The sequence below is a fragment of the Equus przewalskii genome, chromosome 9, assembly GCF_037783145.1.
Source record: "Equus przewalskii isolate Varuska chromosome 9, EquPr2, whole genome shotgun sequence".
Classification (NCBI taxonomy): Eukaryota; Metazoa; Chordata; class Mammalia; order Perissodactyla; family Equidae; genus Equus; species Equus przewalskii.
This window is the reverse complement of record NC_091839.1, coordinates 56,177,144-56,201,660: the sequence shown is the minus strand read 5'-3', so window position 1 is coordinate 56,201,660 and position 24,517 is coordinate 56,177,144. Positions and strand designations below refer to the sequence as shown.

At 40.6% G+C, this 24,517-nt stretch overlaps 1 protein-coding gene across 1 annotated transcript in view; it reads right to left on the bottom strand.

The window, feature by feature from the left end:
• CRYBG1 (crystallin beta-gamma domain containing 1) overlaps positions 1-24,517 on the bottom strand; it is a 190,891-nt gene that overhangs the window by 133,006 nt on the left and 33,368 nt on the right. The window lies entirely within an intron of this gene.

The following is a 24,517-nucleotide window of genomic DNA, read 5'->3' as shown; positions in this document are numbered from 1 at the left end:
GACAAATAGAGAATCAACTCAGTAGTACTAAGCACTAAAGATGATTGTAGTTTCATAGTAATAACTGCCTTTTAATGGGGGATTGCACTAAGTGCTTTATATCTACGATCCCATTTAATTCTTACAATAAACCTGTGAGGATGTACAGATATATGTACAATATACAGATGAGGAAACTGAGGCTCAAAGAGATTGAGCAATTTGCCTAACGTCACACCAGCTAGGAAGTTGTGGAGCTGGTATTCGAACCCGGCCAGCCTGACTCAAAAGCCATTTAACTACTTAATGTTCTAAACAGCCTCCACCTTTCATAGTCAAATAATTTCATTATTTGGACATGTTAAGTTCAGAGAGAAATGTGTCCCACAGTAATAATAGCTAAAAATAAAAGCTATATTTTGTTTTTAAATAAGTGGCTCAAAGTATGTTGCATGCAATTTGGCATCCTTTTGCATTACAACTATGGTATTCGGTCAGATTCATGCTATATAATTCTGGGAGGATAGAGGAAAATTTCTCATATACAGTGTGACAGCTGTCCTTTTGTGAGTTTATCTGATATTTGCTGAAAGATTGTTCGTTTTATAAAAGGGAAAATCGAAGCACCACCACCTGAAAACAATGATTTATCCCACCTAGCCCTCCTGTGAACTCTAGTATTTGATTTGCTCTCCACTTTAGCTGGCCCTGCCCATCCTACCTATTTTTCCCTTCTTCCAAAAACACACACTCTCTTGGGGCCAGCCCCGTGGCCGATTGGTTAAGTTCACGTGCTCTGCTGCGGCGGCCCGGCCCAGGGTTCGGATCCTGGGCGGGGAAATGGCACCGCTTGTCAGGCCACGTCGAGGTGGCGTCCCATATGCCACAACTAGAGGACCTGCAACTAAGATATACAACTATTTACTGGGGGGGGGGGATTGGGAAAGATAAAGCAGGAAAAAAAAAAAAACACACACTCTTGGGGCTGGCCCGGTGGCAGCAGTTAACTATGCGTGTTCTGCTTTGATGGCCCGGGGTTCACCAGTTTAGATGCTGGGTGCAGACCTACGCACTGCTTGTCAAGGCATGCTGTGGCAGGTGTCCCACATATAAAGTAGAGGAAGATAGCACGAATGTAAGCTCAAGGCCCATCTTCCTCAGGAAAGAAAAAAAAAGAAGGATTGGCAGTGGATGTTAGCTCAGGGCTAATCTTCCTCAAAAAAACAAAAAAACACACTCTCCCCCACACAAATACATGCCATCCTTTCATTATCCAGAGAGGGCCCATACCGAACAACCCTGATTAGCAAAGCTGTAGATGGTGATATATTCCACACAGAGCCAGAAAATGGAAAGAAATGAATGAAACATAAATTTCGTCAAAAGGCAAATTTTTCAGGTTATCAACTCTGCCAGTCCTAAAAAATAGTTTTCTACCAAAGAGTCTAAAACACTGTAAAAATTCCCAAAAAGAGTTGTTCCAAAACTAAGAGAATGGCTAGTTTTGGTTGCTTCCAGAACCACAATGAGCAACTTGCTTTCACAAAAGATCTAGGGAAAGGATACTGATAAAAAGTTGGAGGAGAAGCCACCACACCTTGGAACACCTGATCTCTTATTTCCATAAAGAACCTTTACAGCCTATCACCTTTGCCAAATTGCAATAAGATTTAGGGTGATGCTCTGATGTGTGGAAAGGACAATGGACTGAAGGAGTGATATGCTTGCTTTATGCCAAACACTTGTGTGTTCTTACGTCCTCAGAGTAAAAGGAGAATCCGATTTGATATCTGAGGAACCCACTTAAAACACCGTCTCTGCCACAAGGAACTGTATCACCTTGGGCAAGACATTTAATTACTGTTAGATACTTCACCTGTAAAATAAGGATGACGGTACAACATGACACAGAGTTGTTTTAAGATTTAAATGAGATGGTACTTGTGAAAGCACTTTGTAAACTACAAAGCTCATTAGAAATTTTAATTATCAGGTGTCCTACCTTATAGAAACATTTTACTATATATTACATGAGTGTACTACTTTCAACTTTCCAAAGAAAATATACTATAATATTATTGTACATCATATTGGTTGTTTAAATCAGAAACATCAAAAACCAGAATAGCGGAGATATTTAATTTTCAGTCCTGATCAATCTATGGTATACTGTGTGCATTCAATAGATATATTCATTAATTAACTCAACAAAAAAAATTTTAAGTGACTTACAACAGTGAATAAAATACCCTCAGAGAGCTTACGTTTTGAATGAGAGACACAGAATAAGGACAAAAACAAGCTGATAGCAATTACCATACCAGGAATTGACTGGTTCCACAAAGAAAAAGGAAAGGGAAAAAGAGGATAAAGCGATGACATCAGAGCAGAAAATATGTTAAACAAATACTAATAGATCTGAAGGGAGAAAGAGACAACAATATAATAATAGTAGGGGACTTCAATTTCCCATTTTCAACAATGGATAGATCATCCAGACAGAAAATCAATACGGAAGCATTGGACTTGAACTATACTTTAGACCAAATGGACTTAACAGGCATAATACGGACCACTCCTTCTGACAGTAGCAGAATACATATTCTTCTCAAGTGCACACAGATCATTTTCCAGGATAGAACACATGTTAGGTCACAAAATAAGCCTCAGCAAATGGAAGAAGATGGAAATCATACCAAGTACCTTTTCCAACTACAATGGTAGGAAACTAGAAATCAATAACAGGAAGGAAACTGGGGAGTTCACAAATGTGTTGATATTAAACAACATACCCCTAAACAACCAATGGGTCAAAGAAGAAATCAAAAGGGAAATCAAATAATATTTTGAAACAAACAAAAATGGAAACACAACATACTGAAACTTAGGAGATTCAGCAAAAGCAGTTCTAAGAGGGAAGCTTATAGCAATATATGCTTACATTATGAAAAAAGAAAGATCACAAATAAACAACCTAACTTTACATGTCAAGGAACTATAAAAAGAACAAATTAAACCCAAAGTTAGTAGAAGGAAGGAAATAACAAAGATCAGAGCAGAAATAAGTGAAATAGAGACCAGAATAACAGCAGAAAATTAAGAGCTGTTTTTATGAAAATATAAACAAAATTGATAAATCTTTAGCTAGACTTAGCAAAAAGAGGAGAGGCTGGCCCCATGGCCAAGTGGTTAAGTTCATGCACTCCACTTTGGCGGCCCAGGATGTCACTGGTTCAGCTCCTGGGCGAAGACATGGCACCTCTCATCAAGTCATGCTGAAGCAGCGTCCCACACAGCACAACCAAAAGGACCTACAATTAGAATATAAAACTATCTATTCAGGGAAGAAGAAGAAAAAAATGATTATAAAGAAAATTGGCAACAGATGTTAGCTCAGGTGCCAATCTTTAAAAAAAAAAAAGGAAAAGGAGAGATGTCTTAAACAAATAAAATAATAAATAAAAGAGGAGACGTTATAACTGATACTACAGAAATACAAAGGATCATAAGAGATTACTAGCAACAATTATATGACAACAAATTGGATAATCTAGAAAAAAATGTATAAATTCCTAGAAACATATAACCTACCAAGACTGAATCATGAAGAAATAGAAATTTTGAACAGACCAGTGATGATTAAGGAGATTAAAACAATAATGAAAAATCTTCCAACAAAGAAAAGCCCAGGACCAGAAGGCTTCACTCGTGAATTCTACCAAACATTTAAAGAAGAATTAACACGAATCCTTCTCAAACTCTTCCAAAATACAGAACCCTCAAACTTATTTTATGAGGCCAGCAAAACCCTAATAACAACGCCAGACAAGGACACTACAAGAAAATAAAACCATAGGCCAAGATCCCTGATGAATATTGATGTAAAAACCCTCAACAAAATACTAACAAACTGAATTCAACACATCCAAAGGATCATACACTACAATCAAGTGGGATTTATCCCTGGGTTGCAAGAATTGTTCAACATACACAAATTAATATAAATATGATATACCACATTAATAAAATGAAAGATAAAAATTATATAATCATCTCATAGACACAGTAAAAGCATTTGACAAAAGTCAACACCCTTTCATGATAAAAACTCTCAACAAATTGGGTACAGAAGGAACATACTTCAACGTGGTGAAAGCCATATTTGACAAACCCACAGCTAATATCACACACAATGGTGAAAGGTTGAAAGCTTTCTCACTAATATCAAAAACAAGACAAAGGTGTCCACTCTCACCACTTTTATTCAACATAGTACTGAATGTCCTAGCTAGTGCAATTAGGCAATAAAAAGAAATAAAAGTCATCCAAATTGGAAAGTAAGAAGTAAAATTATCTGTTTGCAGATGATATAATCTTATATACAGAAAAGACTCCACCAAAAAACTGTTAGAACTAATAAATGAACTCAGTAAAGCTGCAGAATACAAAATCAACACACAAATACACAATCAGTTCTGTTTCTATACATTAACAATGAAGTATCTGAAAAATAAATGTTTCCTTGAGTTCTGTGAGCTGCTCTAGTAAATTAATCAAACCCAAGGAGAGGGTCATTGGAATGTCCAGTCTATAGCCAGTTGGTCAAAACATGGTAGCAAACTGGAAGCTGAAGTGGGGTATTCTTGTAAGACTGAGCTGTTAATCTGTGGGATCTGATGCTATCTCCAGGTAGATAGTATCGAAATTGAGTTGAATTGTAGGACACTCAGTTGGTGTTGGAGAATTTCTTGGTGGTGTGGGAGCTCCCCCCGACATCCATATTGGAATTGGGTGCAGAATTGTGTATTGCAATCCTACTTCTGGGTATATGTTCAAAGGAAATGAAATCACTATCTCAAAGAGCTATCTGCACTCTATGCTCATTGTAACGTTATTCACAATAGCCAAGACATGGAAACAACCTAAGCACCCATCCACAGATGAATGGAAAAAGAAAATGTAATATATATTATTATATATAATGGAATATTATTCAGCCATAAAAAAGAAGGAAATCCTGCCTTTTGCAACAACATGGACAGACCTTGAGGGAATTATGCTAAGTGAAATAAGTCAGGAGAGAAAGACATGTGGAATCTAAAAAAAGTCAAATTCATGGAAAAAGAGAGTAGAATGGTGGTTGCCAGGGGCCGAGGGGTAGGGGAAATGAGATGTTGGTCAAAGGGCACAAACTTCCAGCTATAAGATGAATAAGTTCTGGGGATTTAATGTATAGCATGTTGACTATAATTAACAATACTGTATTATATATTTGAAAGTTGTTAGAAGAGTAGATATTGTATGTTATCACACAAAAAAACGGTAATTATGTGAGGGGATGGAGGTGTTGACTAACCTTAAACTTACACGTATTATATGTCAATCATATCTCAATAAAGCTGGGTGGGGTGGGGAGAGGATAAAGTGATAGAAGGTACTGTTTTAAGGGTACTCAAGGCAGGTCTCTTAGAAGGAAAATGTTTGAACAGAGAAATAATGTGAAGGGATGAGCTAAGTGCACATCTGGGGCAAAGCATTACTGCACAGAGGGAACAGCAAATACAAACGCTTGAGCTTGACGTGGTCCAAGAAAGTCAAAAAGGCCACTGTGTCTGGAAAAGCTGAGCAAGGCAGACAGTGGCAGTTAGAGACTAGGTCATAGGCCATGTTACTCTGGGTTTTATTCTGAGTGTAATGGGGAAGCACTGGAGCAGGGAAATAATACCACACGATAGGTTGTTCAAGAATCCCTATGGCTAATATGTAGGCAACAGACTGTATGCGAAATAAGAGTGAAAAGAGGAAGACCAGACAGAAAGCCACTGGAATAATCCAAGCTAGATATGGTGGAAGTATGGACTAAGATGAAAGTAGCAGTGTATGTGCTAAGAAGTAGTCAGATCCTAGACATATTTTAAACCTATGCCCAACAGAATTTACTGATAAAATGAAGGTGGGGTATAAGAGAAAGAAAACTGTTCAAGATAACTACAAGATTTTTTTTGCCAGAATTACTGGGTTACTAGATTTACTGAGATGGGGAACACTGGGGAAAGAGCAGGTTTGGGGGAGGTAGCTAATCAAGAGGTGGGTTTTGGACCTGTTATGTTGGAATATTAGACATTCACATAGAGATGTTGAGAGGGCTATTGGATATATGAGCCTTGGATGCGGGAGAGAGGTTGACGTTAGAAATATAAATATAAGAGTCATCAGCATACACTTGATTTAAAGCTGTGGGACCAGATAGCTCACCTACAAAGTAAATGCAGAGAGAGAAAAGGGCTCCAAAGGTTGAGTCCTGAGGCTGTCTAACATTTAGAAGAGGAAGAGTAACCTCCAACATTGGGAAGGGGAGGAATAACCAGCTAAAGAGACACAAAGAGGTTCTATTTAGATAGAAGAAAAGGAGAGTTTAGCATCACAGGAATCCAGTGAAAGAAGGAAGCCTGGGGTGTGCAAAACAGTGCTGATAATTTGAGTAAAATGAGGTCTACAAACTGGTTGTTGAATTCGGCAGCATGGTAGCCCCTAAACCTGATGTTTCCTTCCATGTGAAAGGAATTCATTTAGTGTGACTCTTGGCCCCTCTCTGCCCCTTTCCTCACTCTACTTCTGTGGAGATAGTGACTTCTCTGGGTGGTGGATTTGGGGAGAATTAACTGGGCATGCTTGGTTCATCCTCCCTCCTCTTGGGAGCTGACTGCTTGCAGGGAACAGGTATTCTCTGCTTCTCCAGGGACAGGATCCCTGCCCAAGTGAGAGGCCTGAGATCTCCTAATCTGTAAAGAACCTCGGCAAGAAAATAGAGTGCTATTAATTAGGCACTTCTTGGAGACCTCAAGAACTTCACAGTGTTTCAGAGGAGCCTGACTGGAGTGGGCTTCAAGGGAAAGAAAGTGGGAGAAAAGGAAATGGAGATGAAGCTGGGTACCTGAGGGTTACCGTAAATACTTAATAAGAACATCATTACCTTTCAACCTTGTTCCCAACACAGACATAGATGAAAAGAAGTTAATCTTGTCAATTTGCTGTTTTCTTGTTTAACCTGAGGGGTGACTCAAGGGTCACAAGGATTTATGAGCTTGTTCTACAGAAGAAAAAGAATGCCTTCGAGGAAGTTACAATCACCAGATAACCAGCCCCCAGCTGCTGTTGACACCCAGAAGTCAGATTGCCCAAGAGCTTATGTGGCGTGAAAGAAACACAGATTACCCCTTTGTTTCTCCAAAACTCCTCTTGCCAAGCCCTTTAACTCTATAAAACCTCCTGCTTTCTTCTTTGTGAAGGCAGATTTGAGAGAACCTATCCTCCCGCCTTCTCATTTTGGCCAATTCGAATAAACCTTTCTCCATCTCCAAGCACCAGATGTCTCAGTGATTGCTTACCGCACATCAGGCACATGAACTTGAGATTAAGAGGTTCAGTATCAGAGACAGCAAGTATAAACAACTCTTTTATGGGGTTTTTCTGTTAAAGAGGATCAGGGAAACAGGGATCAAGGAAAGTATTGTAGTTTTAAGACAGATGGTATTATAGTATGTTTATATGCTGATAAGAATGACCCAATATAGGGAGGGGAAGAACAATGAGGAGGAGGGAGAGAGGCTGGCTATTCATGGAGCAAAAGTCCTCAGGTAGGTGAGAGAGGATGAGATCAAGAGCCCAAGTGGAAGGCTTGGCTTTAGATAGAAGCATGGACACTCATAGTAATAGGAGAAAAGTCGAGGATGCGGGTACAAATGAAGACAAATTGGTGGTGGAAGGGCTTGGGATTGCTATCTGACTAGTTCTACTTTCTCAGAATGAAAAGCAAAGTCATCACCTGAGTTGGGAGGTGAGGTTTGAAGATTTGAGGAGAGGTGAAGATATGGGTGAATAAAGGGCTTAAGGAAATACAGTAGGCTTGCCAGGTCAGCACCTAGGGCCCATTTAGCATATGTGCTCATGATTTTAAACTGAAACCAGTCAGGACAGTTGGGAATTTTTCTCCAGTCACATTCAGTTAGGAAATGTATTTAGTTAGAGAACTGTTAGTATTGGAGTTTTGCCAGGTGAATATAATGGGACAGCGGGCAAGGGAGCTGAGGTTGTGTGCAAAAGAGTGATGATAATGGACCAAAAATCTACCCTGGAGGGAGTTAGCCAGAATGATGGAAGGCGAAGTTTAGGGCATTGGATAAACTGAGGTTTTTGGAGATGGTGAAATTGCTGATAATGACAAGATCTGGGGTGTAATAGTGGGCATGGTGGAGGTGAGAAGGACAGCAAACTGAGAAGCAAGGGTATGAAGATGGGTCACCTACATGGATATTGAAATCACTAAGAGCCATGCCAGGAGTAGTGGTAGCAAGAGAGAAGGTGATCTACGTGTTACAATCTTCACTGAACGAGTGGGGAGTAGCAGAAGGACTGGCAACGATGGCATGTGCCTCCAAGTAGCTGAGGAGGCAGGCAGAACGATGTCTGGAAAGAGCAACAAGGAACAAGGAAAACACCTCTTAAATCATAACATATGAGAGAGGGCGGTGGAGGAGGGAGAGAAAGGAGGAGAAGGAAGAGAGAAGAAAGTTAAAGCTAATTAAATCTCCCAGTATTTTAAAGATGGTACCCCCAAAGTTCAACCAGAAAAGTTCACTAGAGCCAAACTTAGATCACTTTAGTGCTTCAATACATCTCTGCATTGACACAGATAGGCACAAGTGTGATTTTTATATCTCTCTTTATAACACAAATAAAAATATTTCTGCCGCAGAGTTTCACATGAAAAAGTACTCTACAGATCAAATTTTTTTTCCTACAGAATTAATCCAAAAAAGATAAAGGAAGAAGTTGAATGACTGAACTGTGGCTGGGAGGTAACTTAGCAGAATGTATTCGTTATGAAAAAGTCTTGTTCACAAAAACAATCAACTCCAGCATTTACTTTGATGAGTCAAGTTTATTTTAGTCTGCAGGCGATACCAGTAGGCACTGTTTCAACCCAGACTATGTTTCTCTAGGATCTACTTATTATTTTCCACAGATCAAGGAGTCATTAAAAGGTAAATGTGTTCTTTCCACACACCAAGAATTACGTCAGGGCAGCAATTACCAAATGGTGGTCTGGTAGCCTCTGAGAGTTTGTTGAACTTATCTATAGGAATAATTCACTTCTAGAGTGTGCTAGCCACCATTCACCTCTGAAGGCCCTAAACAAGTACCTGCTCCTCACCTACTTTAGCATGCACCATCACTACTCTGAAGTGAAGCTCCAGAAAAGGGTGATAATGTCAGTCATATTGATTTTAGACACCTAATCTTCCCTTGCTGATAGCATTATCATATCCTTATCTACCAGGTGAGTCAGTCCCAGTACTTGAAAAGAACCACTTGAGGGCAGGGACCATCCTTCATCATCCCTAGTCATTTACATAGTAAACATATGGAATAGACAGTAAATGAAGACATGTATGGATTATCTTAATTTAGACCGGCAGAAGAAAGATTGAAATACATACTCTTTATTCCTGAAAAAAATTAAAACAAAAATCTATCTACTAGATTCTTGACAATGCTGCCACCTAAAGAGTTTTATTTGCTGAAGTTTCACAAATAATATTTAACATACCCTTAATGAGGAATTGGTGTTCCTAAGGGAATTCTTTTTTTGTTTGTTTTTTGGGGTTGTTTTTAGGAAGACCAACCCTGAGCTAACTACTGCCAGTCCTCCTCTTTTTGCTGAGGAAGCCTGGCCCTGAGCTAACATCCATGCCCATTTTCCTCTACTTTATATGTGGGACGCACAGCATGGCGTGCCAAGCAGTGCCAAGTCTGCACCCAGGATCTGAACCAGTGAACCCCGGGCCACCGAGAATTGGAATGTTAGCACTTAACTGCTGTGGCACCAGGCCAGCCCCTCCTAAGGGAATTCTAAGCTTTCATATTACTAAAAAAAAGAAGAGTGGGATGGAGGAGAAATGGGATAGGTCAGAATAGCAGGAAAAAAGGAGCATGATTATTTTGAAGAAGGAGAATTCTTTTTAAAAGGCTACTACAATTTTGAATTCATAAAAATACGGTTCGAAACACTAAAAAGACTAATGTTCAGGAAAATAGAATAATGTCAGGACAGCTAATTAAGGGCCAAACCATGGAAGTATTTATACAAAATCTACATAACTTCTTAAAAATATTAAATATGAGATATCAATTTTCTCAAGTCATGCAAACAGTGATAATACCACACTTGGAAATAGGAAAAATGGGTATTACACTGAACTAAGAAAAGTCCTATAGTTTTTCTAAATTGAGATTTGACTTATGTTTCATAGTTTAGAAGTAGAAACAACCTACTCACACAATCAGGGATGATATTCAAAACATTAACAACCAGTTAGATGTCAACTAATTAAAATAGAATCCAATCAATCCAAATGGAAGTTGACAAGTATATTTTACTGATGAGCATCTGCCATATATCGGTTCCATACACAGTGGAATAATTTGCAGCCATTAGCATGGAAAATCTTCATAATATATTTCAAGTGAAAAATGAAGGGCATTTTAATATACACATATATGCAAACATATATACACATGTATACATAGAAGATAATTGTATTTTTTTTTCAAAAATATAAAACATAATACGCGTAGGGGAAAAAAGCTAGAAGAAAACCTACTAAAATATTGAAAATGATTCAAAGATTATGGGATATTTTTTCTTTTCATCTGTCTACATTTACACAATTTTTTTTAAGTACATGTTTTATTTTTAACAGGAAAAAATATGTAATTAAAAAGAACGGAAATAAAAATGTCTGTCACCAGGGCTTCCTATCAAAAACAGGAGAATCTGACTATTACACGCCAAAGCCCTCCTTGTCTTCTTTCATTACTAAACTTGTAAAATGCATCATCAGTACTCACTGCCTGCATTTCCTCAGCATCTATTCACACCTTAACTCCTTAGCAGCCAGCTTCTGGCCCTATCACTCTACAGAAACCCAGCTCTCGAGTGTTTCCAATGATCACTTAATCATTAAATTCAATGTCTTTGCTCAGTCTTCATTCTTCTTGAATTCACTGTACTTTTGACTTCATTCTCAAAATTCTTTCCTCCTATGGCCCCCAAGATGCTATGGGTCCTGGATCTTCAGTCTTTTCTGCTCCTAAGCTCTGATTTTCAGGCTCTCGCCCTACTTCCACTTCCCACCTCCAAAATGGGTTTCCCAAGGCTCTCTGGCCTCCTCTTCTTCATCCTCCATTCACTGATGTGTGTAGCCCAGCCTCTGTCCTGTCTCACCCTGCAGGATCCCCTCTGAGAAGTGGGTATAGAGAGAGAGTGAACATGGAAACAGTGTGTGCACTTAAGTCAGATGTCATTCAGCCATTCTTTCATTCAACAAACATGTATTGAGATCCTCTGGTGCCAGGAAATATATTAAACACAGGAGATTAAACACCATGGTTCCTGCCCTCAAGAGTTTAACAACTGCTGAAGGAGACAAACATGCAAAGACTGGGTACAAAAAAGGTTGTGGGCCCCACAGGAAGCATGTATGTATAGGCTGCAGTGGCATACAAGAGGGAGTCACCAATTCTCATGAGAAGAGGTCAGAAAAAACTGCAAGCTGATATCAAGGCCCAGAAAGATGAAAGAAAGCTGAATCCAGGGCAGACAAGATGAGAGCAGGAACCTGAAACCAAGGGAGTTTTGAGATCCTAGTCCACAGACTAAAAGGACAAGACATTGAGTCACACCTCAGTTAGGGTCCAGATGACATCTTATGCATAGCCCTCTGCTTTGGAGGGCCTCTTACAAACGCCAGAGGCCCTACTCTCTCAGGCTTAGCTCCAGCAGTCCAAAAGGAAATCAGGCCCCAAACCCTTGAGAACACATCCACAGGTAAAGTACAGGCATCTACCATCCCAAACTCATCACATATAAAAAAAATAGTTTCCACCACCCCATCTCTCCCACTACTCAAAATGATTTTATATCAAGTTCCATTAAGGATACGGGAAGGGTAACTTTATCACCCCAACTTGAAACCCTGAAATCATTTTCTACTCCTCTAAACTCCCATTACCCATATCTAGTCAACTACTAACCTGTAAGGATTGTCCCTCCATTATTATGCTGATAATATGACTCATTTTTTATTTCCACTGTAGCCTCCCTAATCCAGGATCTTCTACCCTGAGGCCTGAATAGTGACAATCATCTCTCCTGCTCACCTCTCATGGCCTCCTGCTTCTCTCCTGGGTGTGTTGACTCCCTCAGTTTTCCCAAGTGGGATGACTTCCTGTTTCCATTCAAGCACAGACCCACCCCCTCAGGAAGCCTCCCCAGGCCAGGACGCCTCCTCAGAGACGTGTCCTTCTGCACATGTCTGCGGTTCTCACTCTCCTCGCTGTCTGTTGGCACGTCCTACTCTTACCCTAACCTCTCTGGTATTTGGCATTATCAGCAAACAAAGCTTTACCCGTTACGTGACTGTACTAGAAAAGGGAAGCTTATCAAAAATGTAACTTTATCAAAAATGTAACCATTTTTGACAGCAATTTTTGCCAAATGAATTATGTGCTTCTTTGCCCTCAGAGCATGCTGAGTCTAATTTACCTTTTCCTTCAATACTTGGAATCATATTGAAATGTACAAAATTACTACACCGTACTGTCTGAGGCAGCTGGGAGGACTTCTGTATGGTCTCATCTGCTGTGCATTGATGTTAAAGGTTTCTGATCTGCTGGACTAAGGCTGAATTGCGGAATAAGCCAGAGAGCAAAGCTTGTCAGATCAGCACCTTTATAGACACAATTCTAAATCCATATGGTCTGGCCTTATGGATGGCTTCAGCCTTCTGTACAGAAAGGAATAGAGACTTCAAAACAGCTATATTTGCTCCTCAGAAATTTTTTTTCCCTGCCTTGGGATTTTTTATTATAAATCAGAGCTGAGCTCACTAGAGGTTGTCTTTTGAATTAGTGGAGTAACATTTCTGTGCTTAGCTTTTCCAGTATGACCATTTTGTCACTTTAAACCTTGGAAGGGCTTCCTCCGTCTGACTTATTTCACTTAGCATAATGCCCTCAAGGTCCACCCAGGTTGTCACAGGAAGAGGGGAGTGACAAGGGCGAAAGGGCACATGCATCTGGTGTAGGATGGTGATTAGACTCTGGATGGTGAACACGATGTAGTTTTCACAGAAATCGAAATACAATGATGCACATCTGAAATCTATATAATGTTATAAACCAATGTTACCGCGATAAAAAAAAAAGAAAGAAAGACAAAAAAACTGAATGACTTTGCTACAATAAAAAAATAAACTTAAGGGGCCGGCACCATGGCTGAGTGGTTAAGTTCACCCCCTCTGCTTCGGTGGCCTGGGGTTTCGCCAGTTCGGATCCTGGGCGTGGACCTAGCACCACTCATCAGGCTGTGCTGAGGTGGCGTCCCACATGGCACAACCAGAGGCACTCACAACTAGAATATACAACTACATACTAGGGCACTTTGGGGAGAAGAAGAAGGGAAAAAGAAGACTGGCAACAGATGTTAGCTCAGGTGCCAATCTTCAAAAAAAAAACCAACTTGGAAAGGCTAATGTTAATTCTTATATTTCTTTATCTTTCTCATTGTACTATGCTTACTATATACATGTAATAAATGTCTACTGAATCCATAAGTATGAATCCAAGTCATCACCAATCTGTAGTTTTCATGATGGCAGTTAACAGGTTGGAAAAAGTTGTAAGTCGATGGTGAAGCTGTTCAGGCTGAAACAAAAGTGGACTTTGGAAAAGGAATTTAGAATTAAATTGGAGTTGTTAATGGTAAAGAACTGATAAGATATTCGTTTCATGCTACACTAAGGATGGAAGATAAGGCAGCAGAGAAAGGCTGAGAGCCTTTGATTTTCTTTACAGAAATTAGACTTTGGGAGACATACACGCCCCCGTGTCTAGGGAGCTGGTCTGAGGGGCGAACAGAGCAATAATACCTTCCACATTCTGCTCTTTTTGGTTTCCCTTTGACACACAGGGCTAGGACTAGGGTGAGGCAAGAGAGGCATCTATGGTACAAACCGTAAGGAAGCCCTCACCCTTGGGCCACTCGCATGACCTCGAGAGCGAGCATCTCCTTATATTTGACACCCTGGGTGCCTTGCTCGACTCACCCTCATCTCAGCTCTGCTTCTTCACTCTTTGACATCTCAGCTGCCAGTTGGTAGCCCTCCTTTAAAAATATTTTTAAAGTGAAAAAAATCAAGTTTTAAAAATGTAAAATTCCACTATTACTTTTTTCTCTGTCTATGTAAAATAACCTCAATGTAAAAACAATTAGAGAAACACAGCATATGTGGAATCTGAAAAAGACAAAAACAAAAAAATTCATAGAAAAAGAGATCAGATTTGTGGTTACCAGAGACAGAGGGGGATGGGGGAATTGGATGAAGGGAGTCAAAAGGTACAAACTCCCAGTTACAAGATAAATACGTACTAGGGATGTAAAGTACACGATGAGTGTAGTTAACACTGCTCTTTAGCGTATTTGAAAGCTGCTAGGAGAGTAGATCCTAGAAATCCTCATCACAAGGAAAACACGTTTTCTTTTTCTTTTTTGTATCTATATAAGATGATAAATGTTAACTAAACTTATTGTTGTAATCATTTTGCCATAAACGGAAGTCAAGTCATTATGCCGTACACCTTCAACTCATACAGTGCTATATGTCAATTTTATCTCAATAAAATTGAAAGAAAAACAAAAGCAAAAATAAGTTGGAAAATAGGTCCCCATAATGCTACACCAAGAGATAACCATTATAAGGATTTTTCAGTGCACACGCACTTACACATACATGTGTGCACGTATTTTCCAACAAAAATCAGATTAGACTACACACACTGTTCTGTTTTTTTTTTTTTTTTTTGAGGAAGATTAGCCTTGAGCTAACATCTGTCACCAATCCTCCTCTTTTTGCTGAGGAAGACTGGCCCTGAGCTAACATCCGTGCCCATCTTCCTGTATTTTATATGTGGGATGCCTGCCACAACGCGGCTTGACAAACGGTGCATAAGTCCACACCCAGGATCTGAACCAGCGAACCCCGGGCTGATGAAGTGGGACATGCGAACTTAATTGCTGTGCCACCAGGCCAGCCCTGTTCTTATTTTCTTTACTTAATAGTGTATCATGAGTATCTTCTAGGTCCATAGACACATAATATGTTTAATGAACACCATAATTTGTTTCGTAAATCCTTGATTGAAGGACTTTTAGGATGGTTCCAGTTTTCTGCTTTTCTAAATCATTCTAAGATAAAAACATTCATCTACTCAAATATTTATAACTTTCCTCTTTTTCTCAAAATTTCAGCTGAAGCCCCTATTCGAGAAGAATGGGCAACACGTTCTGAAGAAAGGTCTCAGAACCTGCGCAAGACTTACTAAAAGACAGCAGAACCAGTCCAGCAACTATCAACCCCCATCTTTTACCTTATATGAAACAAGGCTAGAAATCTGAGCAGAGACTGAAGAGCGCCATCAAAGTAAAGCTTTCTGCTTGGGTGTCCTTCCCCTCCCCATGGTGGGGAGGCAGAGTGCTGCTCTTCTGACTGCAGCAAAGCAAGGGAGGGAAGCCCCAAGAAAACCAAAAGTAGACATGAGGAATGCCTGCAAGCAGGAAAGACAACGCTTCCTCTCTGAAGAATGTTTACTGGCTCTAGCATTTGAGCCCTGGAGCTGCCATGGGTCCACGGCAGAAGACGTCTTGGGAGAGTCTGGCCAGTATGCCCTGGAGTTTGGGGACATCCACGGACACAGAGGGCAGCGCTAGCTTCATGCCAGGAGAAGTGGAGTCACTTCCAACAATGAGGCCAAGAAAGGAGGCAGCAGAGGGGGCAGTCTCCAGGAAGTTTGCAGCTTCCCTTAGAACAGATGGGCGCTGTAGAGTTGTCAAGGATGCATTTATCTTCACTGGGCCCCCTAAGAGGCCTGCCTGCTCTGGCAAGGGGAACTGGGCAGTAAGAGGGTGTGGGGTGGACTCCAGGGCAGAACTCAGGGAAGGGAGGCCAAGAGGAGGGTCACATCATTGCCCACACCAGGGAATGCTGCAGGGCTTGCTCAAACACCCGTCAGGGCCTCCAAGGAATCCACAAAAGCACCCCAGGAGAGAAACTACCAGCATCTGAATGTCTGCTACATACAGAGGCCAGGAGAGGACAGTCAAATTTTACCAGATAAGTAGAAAGACTTTTGCCTCTCTTTCCAACTGCACCTCCCCCTGCCCAACCTTGAAGGCAGAGCTGGAGAGAGACCCCTGGAGATTAATTTTATATAAACAGTTTTGTTTTTTTTTTTTTTTTTGGTAAGGAAGATTGGCCCTGAGCTAACATCTGTTGCCATTCTCCCTCTTTTTTTATTTTATTTATTTATTTATTTATTCTCCCCAAAGCCCCAGTACATAGTTGTATATCCTAGTTGTAAGTCCTCCCAGTTCTATGTGGGATGCTGCCACAGCATGGCTTGATGAGTGGTGTGGTGCATAGGTCCACACCCAGGATTCAACCCAGTAAACCCTGGGCCACCAAAGCAGAGTGCATGAACTTAACTACTATGCCACCAGGCTGACCCCTAAATAGATTTTTAAAAAGCATTTTTTACGCAGAATTATGTCATCCACTATTTTTTTAATGCAAAAAAGTAATGGCTATTTCCTGAAAACAATTAAATACATCTAAAATGTAGAAACAAACATCTTAGTGAGCTACTTGATGTTACTTAACCTGGGGAGGAAGTTGAAATCATTAGATGGTCTTTGACATTCTATGAGTTTTGACTTTGCATTTTTTTTTTTTTTAAAGATTTTATTTTTTCCTTTTTCTCCCCAAAGTCCCCCCGGTACATAGTTGTGTATTCTTCGTTGTGGGTCCTTCTAGTTGTGGCATGTGGGACGCTGCCTCAGCGTGGTCTGATGAGCAGTGCCATGTCCGCGCCCAGGATTCGAACTAACGAAACACTGGGCCGCCTGCAGCGGAGCGCGCGAACTTAACCACTCGGCCACGGGGCCAGCCCCTTGACTTTGCATATTAATGGCAACTACAGCTGAAAACCCGGACTCAGGTTTTCTGATTCAAGTAGAATCAGAAATTTTGTTCATGCTGATTATATCTCAATAGAAGCGGAAAGGAAAAAAGAGTTCTTGTCTCTCGCTTTGCCAGATTAAAGACAAACTTATGCGAAAAAAGATCAGGATTTCTTCAAAATTCTGCCAGTTGAAGGCATCTGCATTCTGTCCTTCATCCTGAAATCAGTGAGGTCATCTTCGGCCAGGTCTGTGTGACTGATGTTGCTTCTATCAGAAACAAAGGGATTATAAATCCCCTTTCAATTTTTAAGTCATGTGGGTTGAAAAGTACACTTCACAAGAGTTTGGTAGTGTTTCCAGGGGATCTTTGCCTCCAGAGAAAAGGATGAAAGCCTGCCTCAGCCCTGCCTCCAGTCCTGGAAAGTCCACACAGTTGTGTGCCTCCAATTTCTTCTTCCAGAAGAGCAGCTTGGAACTCATAGCTCATCTCACCATGTTTCCTTCTGCTCCAGTAGCAGCATCCTTAGCATTGCCTGCAGGATTTCGAATAATAAGGCTCACATGATTTATAAAAATATACACCACATTAAGCCAAGCCAAACATTTACTGCTCCTGGTCAACTTGCTCTGAGAGTGGACTTTCCTTCTCTCTCTGTCAAAACAGTGAAACTTTTGAAGAAAGTCAATTAAACACATCAAATTTGTCTTCCAGAACCAATGGCCTCTGTGTAGTCGAGAAATACTTGATGTCCTGCTTCCAGTTCTTGGCAAAATCTTCTCAGAAAGGAGACAATTCCAGGCTCAAGCTCTGGAGGAGTAGACAGCAGTAGACAAGACTTTCTTTGGCCAGGCCCATGGTGACAATCCATGCCAAGGCAGAAATCAGCGAGCCATCATGGTTTGCAGAGTTTCTTCCTAACCAAGGGAGCAAACCAGATACGTTGCTAAGCATTGAAGGAGCTCCACTGGTGCACAGAACGTCAAGATTCACTTCTATTTGAAGCGTTAGAAAAGTAACATTGCACTATTTCAAAGACAATGGAAGTCTCTAAAGTATCCAAAACAGGCTCACAAAACAGAAATTCTTTTTTTTTTATTGAGTTAATGATAGGTTACAATCTTGTGAAATTTCAGTTGTACATTAATGTTTGTCATTCGTGTTGTAGGTGCACCACTTCACCCTTTGTGCCCACTCCCTACCCCACCTTTCCCCTGGTATCCACTAAACTGTTCTTAGTCCGTATTTACAAAACAGAAATTCTTATCAGGTGAGACGGCACACACAGGATGCAAGAAAATCAGGAGTTGGTTGTACTAAGAGGTGTCAACAATTCCATTCAGTTGGCTGCCAAAGGAAATGAGATAATTGCCAATTTCTCCCAAATCTGCTTTAAAAATTAGAAAAAAATATCATCAATTCTGGAGTTAATATACTATCACAGAGATCCTGGTACAATTTTCTTCCAATGCAGCAAGCCCCAAACCAGCCTGTAAATCTTATGATCATACTGCTTCACTACGGTCTTGAATATGAACTTTCACAACGTTTAAAGACAGGGCCTTTGTGATGGAATGAATCCAAATTTTGATAAAGTTAAATCCTTTAAAAATTCACTCTTTTTTCATAAAGACCTGCTCAGTCTGTAGTGGGCATCTGATTATTTTTGCTGGCCCAGAATTTCACCTGCTTTTTTTCCAGTCATAGCAGATTGCTTACTCTTGGAGGAATCACCCTACCCCACTCTGACTATGTGGCTCTGCTGGGACTGACCCAGTGCCCAGCCATGGGGTGAGCATAACTGCTGTGGCCAGGAGGATGGAGTATACTAACTGCACAAGCACGGCCAGGTAACCAAGCCAGGCCACTGAGACATAACAGGGGGGAACAGGGAGGGGAAAGAGGAGTTCTCTTTCTGCTGGGAGGTGATGTGAGCCTAGAGTGGAGGAGGGCCACTTCGTGGCAGGGGTGGGAGCATGGTTACCTGAGATCATTGCCCTCACAGAGGACAACAGAGCCAAGAGAGGATGACATGGCTTGAGCATCTAAACCCAGCCATTCCTACAGCCAGGACCACCTTGGACTTTTCAAGTATGTGAGCCAATAAAGTCCTTTTTATTTTTTTTTGAGAACTCAAGCTGGATTTCTGTACCTTCAACTGAAAAAGTCCTGAGTGACACAAAAGGTCCAATTTACTCTCAGATGGACAGATACAAGGCACTCCTTCAGCTTTGCTGGCTTCAGGTGTCCACTGATAAGAACTTTGCCACATACAAGAAGCATGAAGTTTGGAGCCTCTTTAGATTCAGAGTTGAAGGTGAAAATAAGCAATAACAATCTTTATCTACTTTCCTAGCTTTAACATTTCTCAACATATGCCAGACCAATGTAAACAGAGACAGACATTCCTAGTTCTTGTCAGTAGCATGAGTTCCTTAGTCCTTGTCAGTAGCAAACTACTCAAGCCATCATAACCTGGCAAAAATGACCACCACACCCTCAGTAACAATCCACAATAGTCCACGCCACCCTATACATGTGTGGGACAAAATAATAATGTAATAAAATAATTTTTTTCTAACAAAGTCAAATTTTAAAATAATAGAAAGGACTTTCGTTGGAGGTGATAAAACGAGGAAATTTGACAAGCAACTCTCCTCCACTCCAAATACACAGAAAATCTGGAAAAATTATAATAAAATATTTAAATACATAATTAAACCAAAAGGAAAGATAGAGAATTTTAGGGTACCAAAAAAGAAGAAGAAACTGAAACCATCAGCATAGCAATGTGAAGCTGCCTGGCATGGGGGGAGGGGGAGCGCTGGGCCCAAAAACACACTCTTTAGAGCCGGGTCTGTAACACCGGCCCAGGATGGCCATGGAGGTCTCTGGCCTCATGGTGAGGACGGTGAACTGGGTTTTCCATACAGGTATGAGTGCCGAAAATGCTGTCCTATCTGCAAATAAAGACTAGAAGAACTTCACCTGCAGACCTAGCAACAAGTGCAAAGAGAACCATGGGAGGAAAACAATTAGTCAAAAACAACTTAAACCCCAAGACCCTAAACCTACATAGACACAATATGTGGTGACGGAAGCTCTGAGCTCAGACACTAAACTAACATCGAAATTGTCAAGTCCAGATAAAATCAACAGGCAGATGCTAAGCTGCCACCTGAGCACACCGCCACAGGCCAGGGCACACATGGCACTCCCAGGAAAATCAACCCCTGCTACAGACAAGCTCATTTCAGAAACGTTTTCCCAGTCAAAAGTACGTTGATAATAGATGAACATTTTGTTATGCCCCAAAGTACCCTAAGAGAGACCAAAAAGCCAGTTTCCTCTAGAAACCCAGTAGCTTTTGGTAGAAAATATATTTCAAACTGACTTTATCATCTCAAATCAACATACAAAATGCTTTCTATTTTATATACATTACTTATTAACCACATTGCATCTTTCATCTTTTCACCCAGTTCTTAAATTAAGATCAATCTCCCAGAGGTTTTCTACAATTAGCATTTTTATGATGAATATACTTCCTGATCTCCTCTCCCACTCTTTCAGCCAAGATGTCAATGAAGATATTACGTTTCTGAGATTTGGATGTTCGGATATAACTGTTCATTTCATGAAACAGATTAACTATTACGTTCCTAGATTTCTGAAGAAGCAGTCTGTACACCTCAATTTTAATTTTTAATACCAAACTGATTACAAGGTATTAGCAGCAGAACTCTTACAGTTCTAGCACAAAAATGTATACCCGCCAAAATGCTGCGTTGTCACTTTATAATCCTAAGTCTCTTTTCATGCATATGTTATGAAACAGGGCAGTATAATGGAAAGACTGGCAGACCATTGATAAGGAGGCCTGGAATCCAGCCCTGCTTTGTCCTCTTAACAGGCATCGAACTTTGCAGCAAGTCATATAACCTCCCTATGCTTCAGTTTCCAGATTTATAAAACTGTGACAGCATCACCAAGTCTCCATGTCTCCCAGCTTGTTGTGAAAAGCCCTAACAGGGAAGGCTGAAGGGAATCATGGAAAGATGTGGGAGAAATCTGGGCACCCGGCCTCCTCTGATAGTGCCAACTCTCACGCGCCCTTAAGCAAGTTTACTCTGCTTTGATACTTGTCATCTGGATTCTATAACTCCTAAAATCCTGCCCACACTTGACATTCTGTTGAGTTCCCCCGGAACTAGCATCACTCCAGATTTATGTTCTGCATATTCCTTTTAAGCTAGCGTGTTTTGACCTTTCTTAGATCATCTAAAGCTGCTGGTTTCTATGATTCTATGTACATAGTCTCCATCATTACAGTATCCATTCCCCATAGGAGTGTTTTTCAAACTGTACTTATGACCCATGAGTCATACTGGTTTTGACCACGACTTTTCAAAAATACCAAATAGAACAAAAAATATTGGCGCACATCACACTTAGTAAGGCTAAGCATAGTTCATAAAAACCTATTTCAACTGTGTATGTATATATGTGTGTTTTACTAGGTTACAACGTAAAATGTGTTTCTCATTATCAGTGACAATCAATAAGTTGGAAAGCACTGCTCCACACTGTACAGCAAATCTATCTCTTTGCTTAAAATCCTTTAGTGGTGTTTCATTGTGAGGACAAAGCCCCTTATCTTTTTTTTTTTTTTTAAAGATTGGCACCTAGGCTAACAACTGTTGCCAATCTTCCTTTTTTTTTTTTTTTAAGGATTGGCACCTGGGCTAACAACTGTTGCCAATCTTTTTTTATTTTTTTTTCTGCTTTATTTCCCAACCCCCCCCGCCACCCCCCTGTACACAGTTGTATATCTTAGTTGCAGGTCCTTCTAGTTGTGGGATGTGGGACGCCGCCTCAACGTGGCCTGATGAGCGGTGCCATGTCCGCGCCCAGGATCCGAACCCTGGCCGCCCCAGTGGAGTGCGCGAACTTAACCACTTGGCCGTGGAGCCGGCCCCAAAGCCCCTTAACTTTAACATGGGCTACAGGGCCTACCATGGCCCTGACTTTCTCTCACTTTATTACATGCAACCCCTTGCTCTATGTGTTCTAGCCACAATGGGACTTTTTCAATTCTTCCTTCAACATTTTGTGGTTAAGAACCTACCACATGTCAGACAGTGTTCTATAGCATGAGCTAGCACTGTAAACAAGACAGACCAGTTTCATGCTTCATAGAGGCTGCCTTCCAGTCCTCGAATGCAGCGTGCCCCTGGCCAGTGGTGGGCGTGCTTGTCACATACTCTTTTCCCCCACCTTCATCCCCCTTAACCCCATCCCACACACTGTCCAGCTAATGATCTAATGGTCACTCCTTCTTCAGGCCACAGATCAACTGTTCAGGTGTCATTTCCTCAGAGTCACCTACCCTGACATGTTCCCGCCATTCGTCGACCGATCCTGAGTGAATCTCCAAGACTCATTCAGAAGACAAGAGAATAATATCACTAATGATAGAAAATATGACTGAAAAATTCTCCGAATCTAATTTCCTATTAAAAGGAAGCAAAAAGGAGGTTAAACTCTCTGTAGCAGATAACATGTACAAATACAAGTAAAGTCCAAAGCACCCACCAGTTCCTACTTAGGAGTCACTCGTTAGAAATGAATCTAACTCTATTATTTGCTCTGCAGGTTAGATGATCCAGGAGCTTGGAGGAGGAAAGGCAGGGCCTTCCGGGCACAGCCAGAGCACAGCACTAGGCCACTGACCAGCCTCTCAACTAGTTAGCAAGAAAGATGGCTCCCCAAGATACCATACACTTTCGTAACTCTGGTCACACTGCTTTCTTGGTTTAAAATACTCTTCCCCTCACCCTCCTCTACCTAGCGAGATCCTGCTCCTACTTTGAGATTTAGCTCACATCTCCTTTGTGAAACCTTTGACTTTCCCTCATAGAACTGATCACTCTCCTCTACCAACTCATAAACACCATGGGTGTTGTAATTTTCTTATGGCATTATAGATAGTTGGTCAGTGTCTGTCTATCCCCTGGATTATGAGATCCTAAGCAGGAATTAATCATATTCCTTTTTTAATTTCTACTTCTGGTTCTTTGCACAGTGCCTGGCACTTACCAGGGTTTATTCTATGTTTTACAAATATTTATTGAATATTTACAGAGTCTACTCTTAAAAGGATCTGCTAAGCCATTCCTTTTCTTCCAACACCAAGGAAAACCTAATGACTACCTAAACCTCATGACTACCTAAAGATATTCTGCCCTTCTTCGTGATCAAGCTTCTCCTCTTGTTGCACCTGTTTCTTTTCCTATCCTTCTGGAACATTTTCTCCCATCCATGGCTAGGATCCAATAAGATGAAGAAAACACAAGCACAATTACACTAATATAAAAAATGAAAGAAAAAGGGCATTGCCTCAAGTAAGATTTGGCGACATCTGTTGTTACATTTGCAGGTGAACATATTTAATTAATATTGCATCCTAAAGGATGGATCTGGAAAACCCAAACTGAAGTAATCACACAGAAAATTTCTTTACAAACAATAACAGAGTAATTAAATTACTTCCCTGGGTCTACATAGCCTTTAAAGATTTTACCATGTCTATATTATACACCCAAGAAGTTATTCAAATAGATGCTCTCAGCAAATTCGAAACTGTCTAACAGAGACACCAACTTTAACTTTTTAGGGTCTTGATACTGAATAATTGAAATGCAACAAAGGCACCAAATAAGTTGTAAAGTAGTAGTGACTTATTTTTTGGCTAGAAAATTAGAAGGGCCAACCAAAGATGCAATCAATTATAACTTAGAAAATTAAAGAATGAAAAACTGAAATTCCTTTCAAGCAGATTGCGAAAACTGACTACAATATTTGATCTATTGACTCATGTCACAATTCTCTACACACAAAATTATCAAAGTGCTGACCAAAAGTTTCCCTGAGATGAAGAGATTTTGACAGGAAGTAGTAAGGTGATTCATCAGACTTCTTCAGTTATTTTTTAAATGCATAGACTCCAGTTGGAATTAAATTGGGTATTTTGAAGTATTCATATATTTGTTGGATGCTTCTATTGTGAAAAACAAACTGGTTCTCTGGGCAAACTTGCTCACTGAGAAGGTTGAATGGAAAGGTGAACCATAGTTCTTAATAGAACCTACATTAAAAAATACTAAGACTGGGCCGGCCTGGTGGCCCAGCGGTTAAATGCGCATGTTCCACTTCAGCAGCCCGGGGTTCGCCGGTTCGGACCCCAGGTGCAGACATGGCACCGCTTGGCAAACCATGCTGTGGTAGGCGTCCCACATATAAAGTAGAGGAAGATGGGCACGGATGTTAGCTCAAGGCCAGTCTTCCTCAGCAAAAAGAGGAGGATTAGCAGCAGATGTCAGCTCAGGGCTAATCTTCCTCAAAAAAAAAAAAAACCTAAAAACAAAAACAAAACAAACAAACAAAAATATTAAGACTAA